Genomic DNA, 21,856 nt, shown 5'->3' on the forward strand with positions numbered 1-21,856 from the left:
TAACAAGATCAGTTGTGGAAAGGCTGTTCCAAAAGATATACTGCCAATCTTGAATTAATCAAGGATTTTCCAGGTGATGGGTGATTTGAGAATTAACAACTGCTACCATATAAATGTAGAAAATAAAATTGGCCTTCTTTCTAAGGGGAAGGATGAACATGAATGAACAGGAGAGCTAGAGTAGGAATATGGTAGATTGAAGAGATGGCATAAGGAAGCAATAAGTTTGGAGGTGAAAACAATAAAAAGCAGATCAGCTCTTATAAAGAGCTCAGAAAACAGGGGATAAAACTTGATCAGTCATCATGATTTTACAAGCTGCAACAATGTTGAGTTGATTTACAGAGATCTTCAAACTTAGAATTGGGAGAGAAAAACATTTAGGAGAGTGAGCAACTGTACCATCAGGATGAAAGAGGGGTGGAAAGGAAGACTCGAGTTTTGAAAGACAACTTTGGCAAGGGACCAGAAGAAGCAGCTGCTGGAGGAAGACAGCAATTGATGCTTCTTTTCAATAAAGTTGCAGCTAGCAGCTCTAATAGTGGATTTACAGAAATTACAAACAGCGTTAAAGTTGGCTTGGGTGCCTCAGAATGATTGGGATGCCAGATGTGATGAGCAGAAATTTTACAAGAGACAGCAGAATGAGAGGCATGATTGAACTAAGATATAATACCAATCTCACAAAAAGGGAAGAGTGAGCTATGAAATTTTCCATGCCAGCTGGGATAACATCGGTTCCTTCACTGTCTCAGACAGAAGAAAGCAGCAGTTCGTTAATGAAACTCAGCAAGAATTCCTGCAGACAGTCCTATAAGGGAGAACTTTAACCCCCAAAAATAGAGGGATTTGGGTCAGATGCCAAAAACCCCTACCTGAACTCAAATTGAACTTGCCGACTTCCGGATTTTATGGAGGCGGGACAGGGGACAGACAACCCAGTTGCCCACAGCAGGCAGGTTGACAATTTAAATATCGTTATGAGAGCACATGTCTCATATGTGAGCACCATTTTAAACTTAACCCTTTCTCTCCTACTCCTTTACCCACACCCCCGAAACTCCAGGCCTCAATATTCCTGATTCCAAACTCCATTCTTCCGCCCTTCCTTCCCTATACACCCCAACCCTCACTCCCCACACCCCACACTACCCGGCTTCCTCGACCTACCTCCTCCCCATATGCCCCTACTGGTCTCCCCAATGATCCCCAGATCCTCTCAGCTTCCTAACTGTGTTAGGAAGCCAAGGGATAGGAGCATGACATCACTAGAAAGGAAGTGTGTCATGTGATCCAATTTATTTTCACTTTTGCTTTTAAGCAGAGCACGTACAAAGAGCTTTGCTGCTGGTGTCTTCAAGCTTTATGCCTCTGTAGAAATGTTCCTGTGCTTAGTCTCAATAAATTACCCCACAACATGTTTGCACAATCCCTTGTGAGCGATTGGTGCCTTTATATCAATATAAAAATCACGACAAGCTGTGGCCTGGTTTCAAAGGCCTGCACACCCAATACATAGCCAGTTAGCATCCCAATATGGTTGGCTGCAGCTGGGAAACAGGGACAGAAAATGTTGATCAGGGTCCTGTCGTTACTTTCAGCAGGATCTTCAGGAAACCAAGTGCAGGTTTTCCTGACCCCAAACTGGCCAACCCCCATCCCCCTACTCCCTCTCCAGGTCTGAGTTAGTGTACAGTCCATAGGAACTGAATTTACAAGGACCCCTGCCAGCGGGAAGGGAAGTGGGACTTTGCTGGTGGCAGAGATGGGAAAAGGCAAAGCATCAGGCACATGGCCTTCAGTACCAGATTTTGCAATGTACACATTTTCAGCCAGATTGAGGCTATAATATTGCAATGTGCAGACTTAATTTAAATTGCATTATTACTTAAATTAGGTCCCACGTCAAATTTCATAACTTAGTGTGAGGCTAAACACCAGCATTCAGTTTACCCAAAAGAAAATGGCGCATGGCTGTTTAAGGAGGCAGACTGCTTTGGTGTTCTCCTTAAAACAAGAGTGTTGTTGTTTTTATTGCCATTGAAGTATTGGCATTTTTGATTGGGAACATTTCTCTCATACGAGCATCCAAATTAGGAGCAGGAGTAGGCCTTTTGGCCCCTCGAGCCTGCTCCATCATTCAATAAGATCATGGCTGATCTGATTGTGGCCTCATCACCACTATTCTGCCTACCCCCGATACCCTTTGACTCATTTGTTAATCAAGAATATATGAACATACTTCTTCTCCATTGACTATCTCACAGGCATTATTTCTTTCCCTAGTTTCACCTTTGTGGATAAATTTTCATGATGTCTTCCTAAATCCTGGTACAGTACAAGATCTACTTAAAAAGGTTGTCAGGATGGAAATGCTGCATGATTTGAATGAGGAGGACCAATTCAGGATGGAATAGTCATTTCAGGTCAAAATATACTATGGCTCACTGGCATATGTCCATCAGTTACTTAATTTTAAAATTCTCATTCTGGTGTTCAAATCTCTCCATAGACTTGCCCCTCCACATCTCTGTAACCTCCTCAACATGTAGAACCCTCTGAGAACTGCATGTTCCTCTAATTCTGTCCTCTTGCGAGCCCTGACCTCCTTTTCTCTTCCATTGATGACTGTCCCTTCAGTTGTTTAGATTCTAAGCGTTAGAATTCCTTCCCAAACCTTTATGTCTCTTATTTACCTCTCTCTCCTCCTTTAAGGCACTTCTTCAAACACATCTCCTTGATCAAGCTCGTCTGTCCTAATATTGCCTTATGTAACTTGTCGCCAAATTGATAATGTTCCTGTGGAATGCCTTGAAACGTTCTGCAGAATTCCATCCAAAAATATCCAAGGATTTAATTTTACAGACCATACTACTCCTGCCAGCTATATCAGAGCCTTTGTCACCTCTGCATCACTGTGGAGAAAAAGATCAAGCTGTGCTGTCTTCAGGCTGTCTTAGAGGCAACTTCAAATACTAGGACAGATCTACCAATGGATGTCAAGGTCATCACAGCAAGCCCTTCCCTAGTTTTGCTAGACGCTTTAAATTAAGGCCCAAAGTGCCAACAAAACAAGACTGGGTCACAGGAAGCTCTGTAACAGTTGCATATGAGACAGTGCTCAGAAGTTACAGTGCATGAGTTAGGTTTTGAGTCGATGAAATAGTTTAGGAGAACTGTGAATATCAGAATGGTAAGTTGATGAAAGCCATTGAGGATAACAAAGAGCTCAACAATAGTGCCAGTTTAATCAGTAGAAGATGAAATGGAGCTATAGCTGCTGATGAATATTGAAGTTACAATAAATGGTCATTTTAGAAGAGAAGTTAGATTCTATCATTCTGATTGTGCTAGAGTATAGATATGCAGGGTCGGAGTGTGCACTGCCTGTTCACATGAGTGCAGAGACCATACGTAATTAACGCTGGGTATTCATTATAATGAAACAGGTGTGCAGCCAGCTGTATACATGCTGCTTATTGGCTGCATGCCTGATTGGGGTAAGGAGGTGGGAAATTGGACATTGCTGACACCATTTAAAGGTAGTCTGCACCTCTTAAAAGCAAACTGCCTCTTAAAGGGCAGGTGCACTTTGGCTGACTTCTAAAGGGAAAAAAAATGGCTGCAAGAGCTATAGGTCAAGCCCCAGATCTCTGAATTTGTGTTAGAGATTCTGGTTCAGGTAGTGGACAAGAGGCGAGAGATTTTATTCCAGAGGGGACAGAAAGGCAACCCAACAACACCTTGACATTGGTGAAAAGAGATAGCTAAGGAGGTTGTTGCAAGGAGCTTAGTCCCAGACCATGGCTGTAATGCTGAAGAAAGGCTAATGACCTCCGAAAGTTGACATTGTAAGAATAGTGGCGGATTTAACAATGATGATGCCATTGACTGTCAAGGGGAGATGGTTAGATTCTGCCTAGTTGGAAACGGTCATTGCCTGCCACTTGTTCAGTGCGAATGTTACTTGTCGCTTATCAATCCAAGCCTGAATGTTGTCCACGTCTTGTTACGTGAAGGCATGGACTGCTTCAGTATCTGAGGAGTCATGAATGTTACTGAATATTGTACAGTCATTGGCATCCCACTTCAGCCTTTATGATGAAGGGAAGGTCATTGGTGAAGCAGCTGAAGATGGTTAGACCTAGTACACTACCCTGAGGAACCCCTGCAGCAAAGTCCTGGGACTGAAATGATTGGCCTCCAACAACCAGACCCATATTCCTTTGTAATACAAGCAAAATACTATGGATGCTGGAAATCTGAAATACAAACAGAAAATGCTGGAAAAACTCAGCAAGTCTGGCAACATCTGTGGAGAGAGAAACAGAGTTAATGCTTTGAGTCTTATGACTCTTATTCAGACCTGAAGAGATGTTGAAATTTGATGGGTTTTAGACTGCTGAAGAGAGGGGATGGAGCAAAATAGAAGGTCAGGGATAGATGGGAGCTCAGAAGAGATTTGACAAAGATGTCACGGACACAAGACAAAGGGAGTGGAAATGATAGTGTTAAAGGCTGAGGCAGATGTTAACAGTGGTAAAAGTCAGTAGCAGAATGTGTTAATAGCAGAACAAAGGTCAGCACCCTCTGAAAGCAAAACATAAGAACAAGTTACAGACAGGCCATGTGGGAGGAGGGGGTTGGAAAAAAATATATAAAAATAGAGGATAGAACTCGTAGTCTGAAATTGTTGAACTCAATGTTAAGCCCAGAAGGTTGTAAAATGCCTAATCAGAAGATGAGGTGCTGTTCCTCCAGTTTGAGTTGGGTTTCATTGGAACATTGCAGCAGGTCGAGGACAGAAATGTGGGCATGAGAGGAAGATGGTGAGTTGAAATGGCAAGTGACAGGAAGGGCTGGGTCATGCTTGTGGACTGAGCAAAGGTGTTCTGCAAAGCGATCACCCAGTCTGAGTTTAGTCTCCCCAGTGTAGAGGAAACTGCATTGTGAGCAGCGAATGCAGTAGACCAAATTGAAAGAAGTGCAAGTAAATCGCTGCTTCACCTAGAAGCAATGTTTGGAGCCTTGGACCATGAGGAGGGAGGAGGTAGAGGGGCAGGTGTTACACCTTCTGCAATTGCATGGAAAGGTGCCGTGGGAAGGGGATGAGGCATTGGGGGTAATTGAGGAGTGGACCAGGGTGTCACGGAAGGAACTGTCCCTATGGAATGCTGACAGGGGAGGTGAAAGGAAGATGTGTTTGGTGGTGTCATCATGCTGGATTTGGCGGAAATGGTGAAGGATGATCCTTTCAATGCGGAGGCTGGTGGGGTGAAAAGTGAGGACAAGGGGAACCCTATCATGGCTCTGGGAGGCATATTCCTTTGTGCTAGGTACAACTGCAACCAGTGGAGAGTTTTATCCCTGATTCCCACTGACTTCAGTTTTGCTCGGGTTCTTTGATTCCACCTCAGTCATATTCTGCCTTGATGTCAAAGGTGTACATTAACTCACCTCACCTATGGAGTTCAGCTCTTTCATTTTGTGTTTCATCAAGGTCTCCTTTCATTCTTCTAAACTCCAAAGAGTATAGACCCAACCTGCTCAACCTTTCCTTAGCTTCTCATCCCAGGAATCAACCTAGTGAACCTTCTTTAAATTGCTTTAATGCAAGTATATCCCTCCTTAAATAAGGAATCCAAAATGGCACAGAATCCTTTAGGGATGGTCTCACTATTGGCCTGTTCTGATGTGACAAGATTTCCCTACTTTTGTACTCCATTGCCTGTGCACCCCACCACCCCTGCAATAAACTTGCTGTACCTGATTACAATTGAAAAGAAGTATTGTCTGTGAAATACTTTGGGACATACTGATGGCATGAAAAACATATAAATACAAGGTCTTTGTTTCCTTCTTTCTTTGGTTTTTTTTCTGTTACATTCTTGGAGACAAGAGACAAGTACTGTGCAGTGTTAATGCTATTCCAGTAATTGTAGAACAGACCACTGGGATTCTCGAAACCTGTTTCCAATCTGTGACTAGTTTGATGCTATCCGCAAAGCTTCTCCAGAATTATTGTGGCTTGCTGTATCCTTCATTATTCAGCCTTTACAAAGGTTGGAGAAAATGAATGTCCTGATCAGGAAGCAGATGCTTAGGAGGGAGAGAGAGAGAGAGAGAGAGAGACAGACAGAGGTGGCACAGGCCAACCCTCTGTCAGATACATGTGGCATGATTCTACTTTGCATGAAACAAAAAGTACATGGTCACCCCTTGCTCACATGACCACTCTCCAACTCTGTGATACTTCTAATATCTTCTTAATGAAAGGAGATTACAGGCATAAATCACCATACAAGAAAGATAACGTAAGGCCTTCATTGAAATTACACACAAATACACCAAATTGCTAAATTTTTACGTTTACTTCCAAATTGTTTCTTCGTCATGTACAACTATTACTCCTGTGCCACCATTACTTATCACCATGGCTCCCTTTGTCCTAAAATTCTCCTTACGTGTGCCCCTAACTAATTATTCCATGGCCAAAATTTTCTCGTTGGCGTGCGGGGGTGGGGCCCGCACGCCAACGTGTAAAATGACGCGCGGTGACGTCAGGCGAGCATCCCGACGTCACCGCGCGCCACTGTGATATTTAGGTGGAAGGGCGCACGATGTTCTCCAATGCGCGCCCACCATTAATTAATGATCCACTTAAGGCTCTTGAGGTAGCAATTGTCTGGTATTTTTCGGGTCCTGTATAATTCTTCAGGACGTCACACGCGGGTAGGCCGCATTTGGATAAACGTCATCCATGGTTGGGATAAGAGGGGTGAATGGGGTCGCGAGTGTCATTTGACAGACATTTAATTGTTAAAGTTACTGATACTTGCCTGTGTGAGCAAGAATACTTCAAAACTCTTCACAGCTGCTTGGACGTGTGTAACAGCTTTCAGGTCAGGACTCTTGAGTAAACATCATTTCTGGGGCCTTGCTGGTTTCAGGAAGCCTTCCCTTAGCCTGGGAATGGGAGTTGTGCTATCCACTGGAGGCACCTCCTCTGAGGAGAAAGGGAGGGCCAGAAGGGGGTGGAGGCCAGGAGTCCACATTCAGCCTTCAGGAGAGCCACCTTTGGGAGTATAGACGCAGGCACAAGGGGCACAGGGCGAGCAGGAAGTCCAAGGTGGAAGGGGCCAGAGAAGACGCCACTATCTTGCTGCCTGGGTATACAGGCGGCAAAGCAGCTACCTCAATATGTTTGACGTGCAGTGCCGAAGGAGGCTCCCTCTCTCAAGGGAAACAGTCACCTCCATCTGTCAGATGATTGGCCCTGAGATCTGCGCCAACTTGTGGGTGGGTGCTGAAGGTCATGGCTGCCCACAACTTTTATGCCTCCAGCTCTTTCCAGGGGTCGGTGGGTGATCTTTGCGGTGTCTCCCAGTCAGCTGTCCACACTTGTGTCAAGCAGATGACAGACGCTCTGTTCAGGCGTGCATTGACTTTCATCCACTACTGCTGGGACGAGACCAGCTAGACAGAGTGAGCCAGATTGCTGGCTTCACCCGCCTCCAGGGTGCAATCGAGTGCGCACATGTGGCCATCAAGGCGCCAGCAGGTGAGTCCAATGCCTTCGACAACAGGAAGGGCTTCCAATCCTTGAACGTGCAGATAGTGTGTGATCACAAGATGCAGATTCTGCAAGTCTGTGCGAGGTACCCAGGCAGCTCCCATGACACATACATCCTCAGACACTCCCAGGTGCCGGGGCTCTTCAGTGCTCCAGCCCGGCTGGATGGATGGCTGCTGGGTGACAAGGGCTATCCCCTCAAAAGGTGGCTCATGACGCCTCTCCATCATCCAAGAACAGAAGCTGAGCAGCGGTACAATAGGAGCCTCGCCTCCACAAGGGCTGTGGTGGAGAGAGCCATCGGTCTTCTCAAGATGCGCTTCTGATGCCTGGACCGTTCAGGGGGCGCACTCCAGTACCCCCCAGATCGTGTGTCGCTGATAATGGTTGCATGCAGTGCTCTCCACAATCTGGTGCTGGAAAGGGGTGATGCAGCGGACTAAGAAGATGTAGATGCAGTTGCTCCAGCTGCACACGATGAGTCCAGCAGTGAGTCTGAGGATGAGCACGCACAGGAGAGCGCTGAGGATGGACGCTGATCTGGGCATACTCCAGCGAGGCAGGGACACAGATGGATCTCCAACACTAGCCAGGGCTGCAGGCTCCATACTCGATACCTGAGTGCAAAATCTGCCTGGGTAGGAACATTAACTAAGGTCCTTGTCAATAAAGCTCAATGTCAAACAACTCACTCATAACATCATGGGTTCCCGTCCACCTGTAGAAGTAAGGAGACACCCTGATCCATGTTCACATATCAAAATTTAATGATTTAACAAAATGAAGTTCAGAAAAAAATAATTACAAAGGTGTTGCATATCACACCAAGTGGTCACGAACTAATAGCGGGGCAACATAAAACCGCCAGTGAGAAACCCGTGGTGTGCCTAAGGTGTCTTAAGTTTACACTTGCGGGTGCTATGTTTAGGTGCTCTCCCCTCACTGGCACTGACATCTGAGACAGCCTGCTCACTGTGCTGTCCTGTTGGCCTCGATGACCTTGGCACCGTCCTCTGGCACGTGGAGCCTTTGAAGGCCCTGCTTAGGAAGGAGCAGCCAGTTCCACAGCTGGCATCTCCCCAGTCACCGCAGCCTCATGGGATCCCATGGTCACTGGCAGAGGGTTGGAGGAGCTGCTGCCTTCATCCGGAGCACCCTGAGAGGAGCCCACAGAGATGACAGGCAGCTCGTGCGCCAATGTGAGGTTGCTTCAGACTTCCCTGCTCACCGTAGATAGATGAGCACTGAGCTGGGGTGCTTGGTGCCCAAACCATCTCCCACACTGGCACTCACCAGCTGAGGTCAATGCCACTGTGAGGGCTTGCAGGTCCAAGTGCATCCCCAGGAAGCCCTGACTGCTCCATAGAGGAAGCATGGCACTCAGCCATGAGGCTCATTGCCACTGTGATGTTCTGCGTGGACTCCTCCAGCATGGAGACCATGCCATGCATAGCCATGCATAGCCTCATGTATCTCCACCAGATCCTCCCGCATACCTTGCTGCATTTTCATCGTCTGTTGCCTCACAGACGACTCCAGAGGCACATCATCAGCCACTGACCGAGCATGTGCCTGGTCCCCTGTAGTCCTCCGACTGCCGGCGCCATGGGTACTCCCTGTCTCCGCCCGCACCTCAAGCGAGTGTGAAGTGCCCTCATCGCTGTGCCCTGGGACACTAGCCGATGATCTAATTCCCACCAAGGTGCTAGTATCTACGCTGGTGCCTGCCTGGCAGAGATGGTGTGACGCTGGAGAGTCCAATTGTTCAGGGGCCTCAGGTGTGAGAGAGAGAAATCTATCGCTTTATGTCTTGAACATGCTCAATGATTAAACTTCCACAGCCCTCTGGGGTAGAGAACTCCAAAGATTCACCATCCTCTGAGTGAAGAAATTCCTCCTCATCTCAGTCTTAAATGACCTGCCCTTTATCCTGAGATTGTGTCCCCTGGTTCTACACCCACCAGCTAGGGGAAACATCCTATCCACATCTACCCTGTCACGCCCTGTAAGAATTTTGTAAGTTTCAATAAGGTCTCCTCTCATTCTTCACAACTCTAGACAATGAGGGCCCAGTTTCCTCAATCTCTCCTCATAAGACAACCTTGCCATCCCAGGGATTAGTCTGGTGAACCTTCATTGCACTCCCTCTATGGCAAGTGCATCCTTCCTTAGATAAGGAGACCAAAACTGTACACAATACCCCGAGTGTGGTCTCACCAAGGCTCTATACAATTTCAGCAAGACACCTTTATTCCTGTACTCAAATCCCCTTGCAATCAAGGCCAAGGTACCATTTTCCTTTTTTAATTCCTTGCTGCACCTGTATGCTAGCTTTTAGTGACTCATGAACAAGGACACCCAGGCCCCTTTGGACATCAACACTTCCCAACCTCTCACCATTTAAGAAATACTCTGCCTTTCTGTTTTTTCTAACAAAGTGGATAACTTCACATTTTTCCACATTATATTCCATCTGCCGTGTTCTTGCCCATTCACTTAGTCTGTCCAAATCCCCTTGAAGCACCTTTGCATCCTCCTCACAATTCATATTCCCAACTAGTTTTGATTCATCAGCAAACTTGGAAATATTACATTTGATCCCCACATCCAAATCATTTATATAGATTGTGAACAGCTGTGGCCCAAACACTGATCCTTATGGGTACCCAACTGCCATCCTGAGAATGATCCATATATTCCTAATCTTTGTTTTCTGTCTACTAACCAATTCTCAATCCATAGCAGCATGTTAACCTTAATCCCATGTGCTCTAATTTTGTTTACTAACCTCCTGTGTGGGACCTTATCAAAAGCCTTCTGAAAATCCAAATCCACCAAATCCACTGGTTCTCCTTTATCTATGCTATAAGTAACATCCTTAAAAAACTCCAACAGCTTTGTCAAACATGATTCCCCTTTCATAAATCCATGTTGACTCTATCCAATAATATCATTATTTTCTAAATGTCCAATTATCACATCCTTTATAATAGATTCTAATGTTTTCCCTCCTAATGATGTCAAACTAATAGGCCTGTAGTTTTCTGTTTCCTCCCTCCCTCCCTTCTTAAATAATGGGGTTGTTTTTGCTACCTTCTAGGCTGCAGGACCCTTTCCAGAATCTATAGCATTTTGAAAGATAGCCACCATCTGTGTAGCCACCTCCCCCAATACTCTGGGATATAGCTCATCTGGTCCAGGGGATTTATCAACCTTCAATCCAATTAATTTTTCAAGTACTACCTCTTTAATAGTACTAATTTCTTTCCGTTCCTCATTTTCACAAGTACCTTTGTTCCCTAGTATTTCTGGGACATTTTCTGTATATTCCATGAAGACAGACACAAAGTAATTGTTTAGCCTCTCTGTTATTTCCTTATTCTCCATTATAAATTCTCCTGACTCCACCTGTAATTTGTCCTTGCTAACCTTTTCTTTTTCACATACCTAAAGAAGCTTTTACAGTGTGCCTTTATGTTACTCACTAGCGAGCATTCATATTCTCTTTTCCCTTTCTTTATCAGTTTCTTGGTCATCCTTTGCTGGATTTTAAATTGCTCTCAATCCTCGGGCTTACTACTTTTTCTGGCAACCTTATAGCCCACTTGCTTTGATCTTATGCAATCTTTGACCTTTGTTTGCCTTGGTTGATCCACCTTTCCTGTGGGTTTTTGTGTCTTAGAGGAATGTATATTTGTTGTAGATCATGCAATACTTCTTTAAATACTAGCCATTGCCTGTCTGGCATCAAATCTTTTAAGGTATTTTCTAAATCCACCATAGCCAACATGCCCCTCATACCTTCATAATTTCCTTTGACCAGATTTAGGACCCTAGTTTCAGATTTAATATAAAACTCTTTCATATTGTGGTCATGGTTTCCTAATGGCTCCTTTACAGCAAGGTTATTAATTAGCCCTTTCTCATTAGATAATACTAAATCTAAAATAGCCAGATCCCTATTTGGTTCCTCAATGTACTGCTTCAGAAACTTATACACACTCGAGGAATTCATCCTGCACAGCATTAGTGCAAATTAGATTTATTCAGTCTGTATGTAAACTGAAGTTGCCCATTATTACTGTATTATCCATGTTACTTGCAGCTCTAATTTCCTGACTTATACCGTGCCCAACATTACCACTACAGTTTGATGGCCTATAAACAACTCCCACCAATATTTGCTGTTTCTTATCTCCACCCAAAGTAGTTCTATACCTTGATCCTTCGATCTAAGATCCTCCCTCACTAATGTACTGATTTTGTTCTTTATTAGCAGCGCTACTCCACCTCCTTTTCCTCTCCACCTATCCTTCCTAAATGACGAATTTCCATGAATATTCAGTTCCCAGTCCTGGTCACCCTTCAATCACATCTCTGCAATGGCAATTAAATCATACCCATTTACCGCTATTTGTGCCTTCAAATCATCAACCTTGTTGCAATGCTGCATGAATTCAGATAAACTACCCTTAACTTTCTCTTTTTAACATTATTCCACTTTTGGATCCTATTTGATATTTGCCTTAGTTTCATCTGCCTTCTAATTTTGCTTACTACTTTCCTACTTCCTGTTATCGGTTTTGCTTCCCTCTAATCTGAGCTCCCTCTCAGGTTTCCAACCTCTGCCAATCTAGTATAAACCTTCCCCAACAGCACCAGCAAATCCACCTGTGAGGAGATTAGTCCTGGTTCTGTTAAGGTATAACCCACCCATCCTGTACAGGTTCCACCTGCCCCAGAACCAGTCTCAATGCCTCAGAAGCCTGATGTTCTCCCTCCTATACCAATTCTTCAGCCACCTTCTTAATCACATAATCCTCCTATTCCTATGCTCACTAGCACGTGGACTGGGAGTAATCCTGAGATTACTGCTTTTGGGGTCCTTTTTAATTTATTTCATAACTCCCTAAAATCTGTTTTCAGGACCTCATTCCTCTTCCTGTGTCATTGGTACCAGTGTGGATCACAACCTCTGGCTGTTCATCCTCCCTCAGAAGAATGTCCTGCAGCCTCTGTGTGACATTCTTGACCCTAGCACAAGGGAAGCAATATGCCATCCTGGAGTCACATTTACGGCCGCAGAAACACCTTTCTGTTCCCCTAACGAATGAATCCCCTATCACTATTGCCTTTCACTCTTCTTTCTCCCCTCCTGTGCAGCTGAATCACCCGTGGTGCCAGGGACTTGGCTGTGGCTGCACTCCTTTGAGGAACCATCACCCTCACCAGTATCCAAAAATATCAAAAAGATATTAAAAATAATGTCAAGGCTAAACTGAAAGGAATTTCTTTTGCATTCCATTTTTCTCAAATGGTTATTAATGAGAGAGAGCTTCTAGAACTTACGTTGCTGTAAAAGTGTTGGTGGCTGTTACACTGCTATGGGTGTGTGGTAAGACTATCGCTGGAACAGAGTAATAGAATAATCATAGGAAGTTATTGAAGCAAATAGTGTGGAGGCCATTGAAGCAAATAATATAAATGGGCTCAAGAGACAATTGAATCTGTTTTTGAAGAGAGAAGGAATTTGATATGATGAGATGATGGCTAAGTGGGGTTGATCTATAAGAACGAGGCAAGGGGCAGCGGTACGTTAAGTTGTGTGCATCTAATGATTTTTGTTTCTAAAAAAATCCTGTGCTCTTCTATAGAAATGTTGCATTGATAGTGTTGAGGACACACTGAAGTTGGAGTTTGTGTACAAATTTGGGATCTTGAGAATGGGGCCCTACTTTATATTTGATCCAAAATACCTGACCAGGGGGCAATAGATGCTCTGTGTAGATACCTTATTCCCCAACATTCTTATCTCTTACAACAATGAACATGAACATCCAAAATGTGTTGTTTTCTGGAGTTGTACATTCATGGCAAAGGAGGAGTCAGGAGAGAGTTTCAGCTGAATTATAGATTTTACATTTTTATTTTAATTTTGTTGACATTGAGTATTATGCTACTCTTCTGCTTAAAACCAAACATGATAACATTAAGATGAAATAAGTACAGTTAACAGCTTTTCAGATGTAATAGGTTAATTTTAATAGCTGGATCCAACCAGGCATTTTCATGTGTGTGTATCTATGTTTCAATGTCTGGTTTATTTTCGAACATAAGAACTAGGAGCAGGAGTAGACCATACAGCCCTTCAAGCTTGCTCTACCATTCAGTATGATCATGGCTGATCTTCTGCCTCAACTCCACTTTCCTGCGCATTCCCTTATCCCTTGATTCTCAGAGAGACTAAAAATCTGTCTATCTCAGTCTTAAGTGTACTCAATAATGGAGTATCCACAATCATCAGGGATAGAGAATTCCAAAGATTCATCACCCTCTGAGTGACAAGGTTTCCCCACATATCAGCCCTAAATGATCGACCCCTTATCGTGAGGTCTTATCTCCTGTGTTTTGATCCCACAGCCAGGGGAAACAACCTCTCAGTGTCTATCCTGTCAAGCCCCTTCTGAATCTTGTACTGTATGTTTCCATGAGATCATCCTTTGTGGTGATTATGGTTTATTTAGCGTGTAATATATCTTTAGGAATAGTGCTTGTTAAGGAAAATCACATGATCTTTCGTACCCAATTGGAGAGTAGTGTGGGCTACCTCAGAAGTCAGCAGTTAATAGTGTAGAGATAGAGTTAGAGTTGAAAGCACACATGTAGTTGCTGCTGAGTACCTTGTAAATAAACTTAAAGTTTCCACCCAAAAAGAGTCTGCAGATCAACTCTATCTATAGTACCAACTTGGCCACCACTCACAACAAACTGGTGACAAGGATAAAACAAGTTGAACAGAAGAAATCAAGTGAAAAGAAATCAGCACTGTACCTCGCCCAGTGAGTGTAAGTAGAAGTTCCATTTGAATCGGTGAAATAATTCCCTCTCAAAATGCCGCAATTCGGAAGAATTTATTCTTTCGATCTGGCCAGGGACGATTGGTCTCATTATATTGAACATCTCACATTCTTTTTCCAAGTGAATGAGATTATGAGGGAATAAAAGAAGTGAGCAATCCTCTTAAGAACATGTGTGAATAAAATGTACGGCTTGATTCGAAGTTTGATGGCACCCAGTGTCCCAGATTTGAAAAATTTTGATGAATTGGTGGACTTCGTGAAGGGTCATTATCAACCAAAGCCCTCAGTAGTGATGCAAAGGTTCAAGTTTAATTCGAGAAATAGAGCCCAGGGTGAGACAGTTGCATGCTATGTGGAAGTTTGAAGCAGTTAATAGAACATTGTGAGTTTGGTACATCTCTAAACAACATGCTCAGAGATTGTTTAGTGTGCGGGGTGTGAATGAGGACATGATTCAGAAGAGATTATTGTCCGAAGCAAATTTGGATTTCAAGAAGGTGCTGGAGATAGCACTGGCCATGGAAAGCGCAGTAAGAGATTCAAAGGCCATACAGGGCGTGCAAAATGGTGCCGTCCTCCACATCGGGCGGGAATCCTCAGCCGAAAAGGGTGCGAAAATGCAAGACTTTGCCAGGAAATGGGAAACAGCCCCCACTAGCTACAAAATGAGGAAAAATGACTTCGCAACGAAAATAAAGGATAATTTCAATAGAGGTGGAAACAAGCAGTCTTTTAACGATTGGCAGTTTAAAAAAAATTTTATTGTCTCAGAAATTGACATACAATGAGACAGTGCACGGAAAGATTCAAGCAGGCTTTTAAACAAAAGAGAAAAAAAACAGTGAAATCTAAAATGTAGAAGAGCCTGAAACAACAAATTCAGATATTTACTCATTGTTTAATCTGAGAGTTGGAAAGATAGAACCAATATTTGTATCAGTGAAAGTAAATGGCAGATCTGCTAGAATGGAAGTGGACATATGAGCTTCCACTGCAGTAATTGGGGAACATACCTTCAGATACCTGAATAATGGTGAACATCAATTAAATTTATAAGAAACAGCTGCAAAACTAAAAATGTACATGGGTGAAGACATTCAAGTAAAAGGCATAAGCAGAGCGACTGTCCATTATGGAAGCCAATCGGCAAAGCTACCAGTGTTGGTATTGAGAGGCAGAGGACCAAGCCTTCTAGGGTGAAATTGGCTAAGGGAAATCAACCTTGAAGGGCCACTGAGATTCCAGGTTTGAAAAAGGAATGTGTAAGGACTCAACAACCTGGAGAAATGCAGACTGTCTTAAACCAAAACCTGGAAGAAACCGAAGAAGCGCAAGAAACCCGGAGAAGAAACTCAAAGAGACCATGCTTGATGACAGAGTTCGAGACAAGGTGAGCAACAAGGAAAAGAAAACCTGTTGAAAGACCTTCACACACTACAAGATTCCCTCAAGTCAAAATTTGTACCGCTGGAAAAGTATGAAGAGAAACAGAAAGAATTCAGCACTTCTTTGAATGAATTGAAGAATGAGTTGGCAGAGAAGACACAACAATGTTCAATTTTCCAGGAGGCAGCAAACAAATGCAAAAAAGAGATGGAAGAGCTGAAGAATCAGCTCCATGAAGCAAAAGAGGCTTTGGAAGCGAAAGTCGCAGAATTTTCTAACAAGCAGAGAGATGATGAAGTTTTGGGAGACTCAGCCACTGAGCTCAGACAAGTTGAGCTTGCACCAGAGAGAAGTCTGGCCAACAGTGAAGTCAAAAAGAAGGCCGAGATTAAAATCTGCGCTAGAAAGAAAAAAGCACGAAGAAAGAAGAAACAGAAGCACAAATATGGGCTATAATACTGGCGCATACGAATACTCTTTCGTACATAGGCCTGGCAATCAAATCAGAAACGCCGATGCACTTAGTCGTTTGCCTTTACACAAAAATGACGAGGACGTCCCAGTTCCACAGGAACTGGTTTTATTGTTAAATTTCTTCGATTCCTCGCCGGTCTGTGCTCGACAAATCAGAGACTGGACAAGTAAGGACTCAATCCTATCTCAAGTACGAGAACAAATGCTTCGTGGTTGGTCACAAGAGCCCGCATCTGACGAAATAAAACTGTACTTTAACAGAAGACATGAAATAACCAGCCAGGATGGCATCTTATTGTGGCGAGCAAGAGTGATAGTACCTCCAAAGGGAAGACAGCCACTGTTAGTTGAACTACACAGTGCACATTCAGGAATATTCTGAATGAAGACCATAGCACGCAGATACCTATGGTGGCCTGGGATGGATGGCGAAATAAAGAGTTGAGTGAAGAATTGTGTGCAATGTCAGCAACTGCAAAAGTGATCTTCAACAGCTCCAATACACCCTTGGGAGTGGCCAGGAAGACCATGGGTGCGGTTACACATTGACTATGTGGGACCTTTCGTGGGAACAATGTTTCTGCTCATTGTTGATGCCCACTCAAAATGGATGAACATATATGAGATGAAGTCTCCAACGTTGACTGCTGTAATTGAGATGTTACGTCAAAGTTTTGCCATTCACGGACTACTAGAAGTAGTCGTTTCTGATAACGGCACGGCATTTACGAGTGCTGAGTTTCAACGGTTTATCAGCCTCAATGGTATCACTCATGTAAAAACTTCACCATACTGCCCCTCCTCAAATGGACTGGCCGTAAGGGTGGTTCAAACGTTCAAGGCAGGCATGAAAAAGCTAACTGGCGATTCCTTAACAACCAAGCTAGCATGTTTGCTTTTCTATTATAGGATCACCCCTCACACAACAACAGGTATCACACCTACAAAGTTATTGTTGAAACACGGTCTCAGGACGAGATTGAGCTTAATAATGCTGAGTTTAGAGGGGAAGGTGAAAACAAGTCAGGGAAGCCAGAAAACTAGACACGACTGGCATAGTTGTGAGAGGAAATTTGCCATGGGAGAGACGGTATACATGAAGTACTTTGGAGAAGGGCCAAAGTGGTTACCGGGGGAAATAAGTGCAGTGACTGAGCCTCTATCTTACCATGCGGAGGTGGAAGGCTGAGTCATATGGAGACATGTGGATCATTTAAGGAAGAGAGAAACAGATCATCAAGAATTGATTCCACCAGTGTTCACGACCTGGTCAGTGTTTCTTGTTGAGAGAACTCAACCTAGTACAGGCATGTCTGTTGTTCCTGTAAGAGTTGAGGATACAGAACTGCAGGTGCCCACCGAAGCACCCGATGTTCAGACAACTCCAGAAAAAGAGGTTCCTGAAAGAGCACCTGGAGTTGTAGAGCTGAGATGTTCTACATGCATGAGCTAACCACCAGAAAGACTGAACTTGTAAATTCCTTACCCAGTGTAAATATTTTGTTGTCATGAGAAATTTGTACTTGTAAATATAAAATGTATATTCGAGTAAAGGGGGGAGGGATGTGGTAATTATGGTTTTATTTAGTGTGTAACATGCCTTTAAGAATAATGCTTGGTAAGGAAGATCACATGATCTTTAGTGCCCAATGGAAGAGTAGCGTGGGCTACCTCAGTAGTCAGTAATCAAAAGTAGTGTGGAGATGGAGTTTGAGTTGAAAGCACACATGTAGTTGCTGCTGAGTACCTCGTAAATAAACTTAAAGTTTTCACCCAAGAAGTGTCTGCAGATCAACCATAGCTATGGTACCAACTCGGCCACCACTCACAACACCTCCCATTCTTCTAAGCTCCAGAGAGTATAAATCCAATTTACACAGTCTCTCATCATTGGACAACCCCCTCATCCCAGGAACCAATTAAATGAACTTCTTGCTGTACAGCCTCCAATTCAAGTACACCCTTCCTTAGGTTTGGAGACCAAAACTACACAGTACTTCAGGTGTGGTCTCAATTGAAGCAAGTCTTCCTTATTCTTGTACTCCAATCCCCTTGCAATGATGGCCAACATGTCATTTGCTTTCCTAGTTGTCTGCTGTACCTGCATGCTAAGCTTAAATATTACTTTTGGAAATAAAATTTGTGATTTTCAATGATAAGTGTTATAAATGAAGGCTATTATTATTGTAATAGCCTGTTTTTGATTGACAAACAAATAAACTAACAGAAGCAGCTTTGTCTAAGATGTACTATTTCCTACCAAGTTCTGAACCAAAGTGAGCATTAATAAATATACAATGGATTTTTTTTTCCTACAGTAAACCACCTCATTGACAGATTTTACTTGCTTTGAACCCAATATTAAACGTTGACTTTCTACAGTGGAAACTGTTTCCCCTCAAGGTTTAAACTAAATCTCTTGTGCTAAATACAAAGACTACCTCAGAGACTGTGCACAACATTAACATCAAAATCTTTTCCTTTCTAGGCACAACATGCAGATCATGCTCTCCAGAATCTCCTGGTACATTATGAACTACATCTGAACACACATTGCCTGCTGAGAACTATTTTGATGCAGTAATATTATTGAAGTCTTGTGCCCCTCCCTCTGCACCCACACCCCCTCCCCATGTATATCACTCCACAATAGTTGTGGAGGAGAAAAATATTGTTTTGTGGTAATTTTTGCAACTAAATCTTAACATAAATTTGCTGTTCTTAATTAGAAGTAATAATAATAGATATGTTCTTTTCCCATCTGGATTTTGAAGCATTATAAGCAGAACTGGTTTCCTGAAGGAAGCTTGCTAGCAGCCTCTTGTACCATAAAGGCAGGTTTTAATGAACAACAGCTGTCATTGCGGTTTCCCCAAGTAAAACAATTGATGTATTTTGTTCAGGAAGCGCTAAGTGGAACAAATATTAACCTGAACCCCACATATATTGTAGTTGTGTGTCTAGGGAACAAAAAAAATAAGCAAGTAAAAATTGGATTTTTTTAAATTTAAAAACCCTGGGATTAAATCCCAAACCTGTTGCTCATAACTTGACAGGCAGTCAGGAAGATAGAGAGATAAACCACATGTTTAGCAATTTCCAGATCTTGTAATCTATGTCAACTATATGTAGCGTTTCCATTGATTGCAGAATTTCATGGAATATTTGTCTTAAATCACAAAACAAAGTCTTTTTTATGTTTGTACTTTGGAGAAAATATTCTAATAAAGGAACTATACCCAGAACTCCTGTTAATAAGCATATTGCTGTATAACCATTGTTGCAGTGAACAATTTTGTAGAAGCTGGTGAATAAAGACAACCCTTTGCGGTCTTTTCATTTCTGGAAACACTTTCCTTCATTTAGAAACTGGTTAAAAACTGGTTAGGCCTCTGTGTGGTGATTGTTGGGTACTAAGGGATGTCATTTCAAAGCCTGGTCTATTGTGGTACAATGAATATAGTCTGTTGTTCATTGCAAGTCTGCCAGGCAAAAAGTCGGCAACAGATGAGATGTGACAACAATAGGTTGTAATCTCATCATCAAATTTCTCTTTTAATTTTTCATGGGTTATAAGCATCGCTGGCTATGTCAGGATTTATTGCCCTTCCCTAATTGCCCTTCAGAAGATGATGGTGAGCCGCCTTCTTGACCTGCTGTAGGTACACCCATATTAGGAAGGGAGTTCTAGGATTTTCTCCCAGCGAAAATGAAGGGATGGCAATATTAAGCCAGAATGGTGCGTTGTTTGGAGGGGAACTTGCAGGTGGTGGTGTTCCCATGCATCCTTCTAGGTGGTAGAGGTTGTGTGTTTGGAAGATGTTGAGTTGCTTGGTGAGTTGCTGCAGTACATTGTGTATATGGTACACTTTGATGTTACTGCGCGTTGGCGGTGGAGGGAGTGAATGTTTAAGGTGATGGATGGGGTGCAGATCAAATGGGCTGCTTTACCCTCAATGTTGTTGAGCTTCTTTAGTATTGCTGGAGGTGCACATAATTAGGAAAGTAGAGAGTATTCCATTATAGTCCTGACCTGTGCCTTGTAAATGGTGGACAGGCTTTGAGAAGTCAGATTGTGAGTTACTCACCACAGAATTCCCAGTGTCTGACATGCTCTTGTAACTTCAGTATTTAAATGGCTAGTCCAGTTCAGTTTCTGGTCAATGGTAACTCCCAGGATGTTAATGGTGGAGGATTTAGCAATGGTAATAACATTAAATGTCAAGGGGAAATGGTTGTGTTCTCTCCTGTTTGAAATGGTCAATTCCTGGCACTGTGTGGCATGAATGCTACTTGCCACTTGTCAGCCAAAGTCTGAATGTTGTCCAGGTCTTGCTCCATATAGACATGCACTGCTTCGGTGTATGAGGTCAGGAGCCAACTGGCCCTGGTAGAACCCAAACTGAGCATTGGTGAACTGGTTATTACTGTGCAAGTTCTGCTTGGTAGCATTGTCAATTACACCTTGCATCACTTTGCTAATGACCACTAGTCGGTTGATGGTGTGGTAATTGGCCAGATTAGATGTCACAGAAGCACAGAATTGTTATAGCACAGAAGGAGGTCATTCAGCCTGTTATGTCTGCGCTGACTCTCTGAATGAGCAGCGCACCTAGTGCCATTCCCCCACCTTCTTCCTGTAACCTTGCAGTCTTCCTTTTCAGATTCCCTATTGAATGAACCTGCCTCAACCACACTCAGGCAGCGTATTCCAGATCTTACGTACTTGTTACGTGAAAAAGTTTCTCCTCATTTCTCCATTGCTTCTTTTGTAAACACTTTAAATCTGTGCCATCTCATTCTTGATCCTTTCACCAATGGGAATAGTTGCTCCCTCTCTACTCTGTCCAGACCCCTCATGATTTTGAATCATCTATCAAATCTCCTCTCAGGCTTATCTTCTCCAAGGAAAACAGTGCCGACTCCTCCAATATATTTACACAACTGAAGTTCCTCATCCCTGGGACGATTCTCATGAATGTTTTCTGCATTCTCTCCAATGCCTTCACACCTTTCCTAAAGCGTGGCACCCAGAACAGGATGCAGTACTCCAATTCCTGCTGAACTAGTGTTTTATACAAGTTTAACATAACCTCCCTGCTCTTGTACTCTATACCCCTATTAATAAAGCCTAGGATACTGTATGTTATATTAACTGCTCTCTCGACCTGTCCTGTCACCTCCAATGATTCATACACATATACACCCAGGTTCTTCTGTTCTTGCGTGCCCTTTAGAATTGTGTCCTTTATTTTATATTGTCTCTCCTCATTCTTCCTACTAGAGTGAATCACTTCATGCTTTCTGCATTGAATTTCAACTGCCACTTGTCAGCCCATTCCACCAACTTGCCTATGTCCTTTTGAAGTTATACACTATCCTCCTCACAGTTCACAATGCTCCCAAATTTTCTATCATCCTCAAATTTTGACATTTTCCATGTACACCAAGGCCTAGGTCATTAATAGAGAATCAGGAAAAGCAAGGGTCCCACCACCAACCCCTGTGGAGCTTCACTACAAATCTTCCTCCAGTCCAAAAAATATCCATTAACCTCTACCCT

At 43.2% G+C, this 21,856-nt stretch overlaps 1 long non-coding RNA gene across 1 annotated transcript in view; it reads left to right on the forward strand.

Moving 5' to 3' along the window:
* LOC144682080 (uncharacterized) overlaps positions 1-19,628 on the forward strand; it is an 83,509-nt gene extending 63,881 nt beyond the window's left edge. Inside the window, exon 2 of the long non-coding RNA XR_013576932.1 lies at positions 18,782-19,628. This is a non-coding gene — a long non-coding RNA (uncharacterized LOC144682080). The remainder of the gene's footprint in view (positions 1-18,781) is intronic.
* Positions 19,629-21,856: the final 2,228 nt, after the last annotated feature.

The sequence above is a fragment of the Cetorhinus maximus genome, chromosome 6 (genome assembly GCF_964194155.1).
Source record: "Cetorhinus maximus chromosome 6, sCetMax3.hap1.1, whole genome shotgun sequence".
Taxonomy (NCBI): Eukaryota; Metazoa; Chordata; class Chondrichthyes; order Lamniformes; family Cetorhinidae; genus Cetorhinus; species Cetorhinus maximus.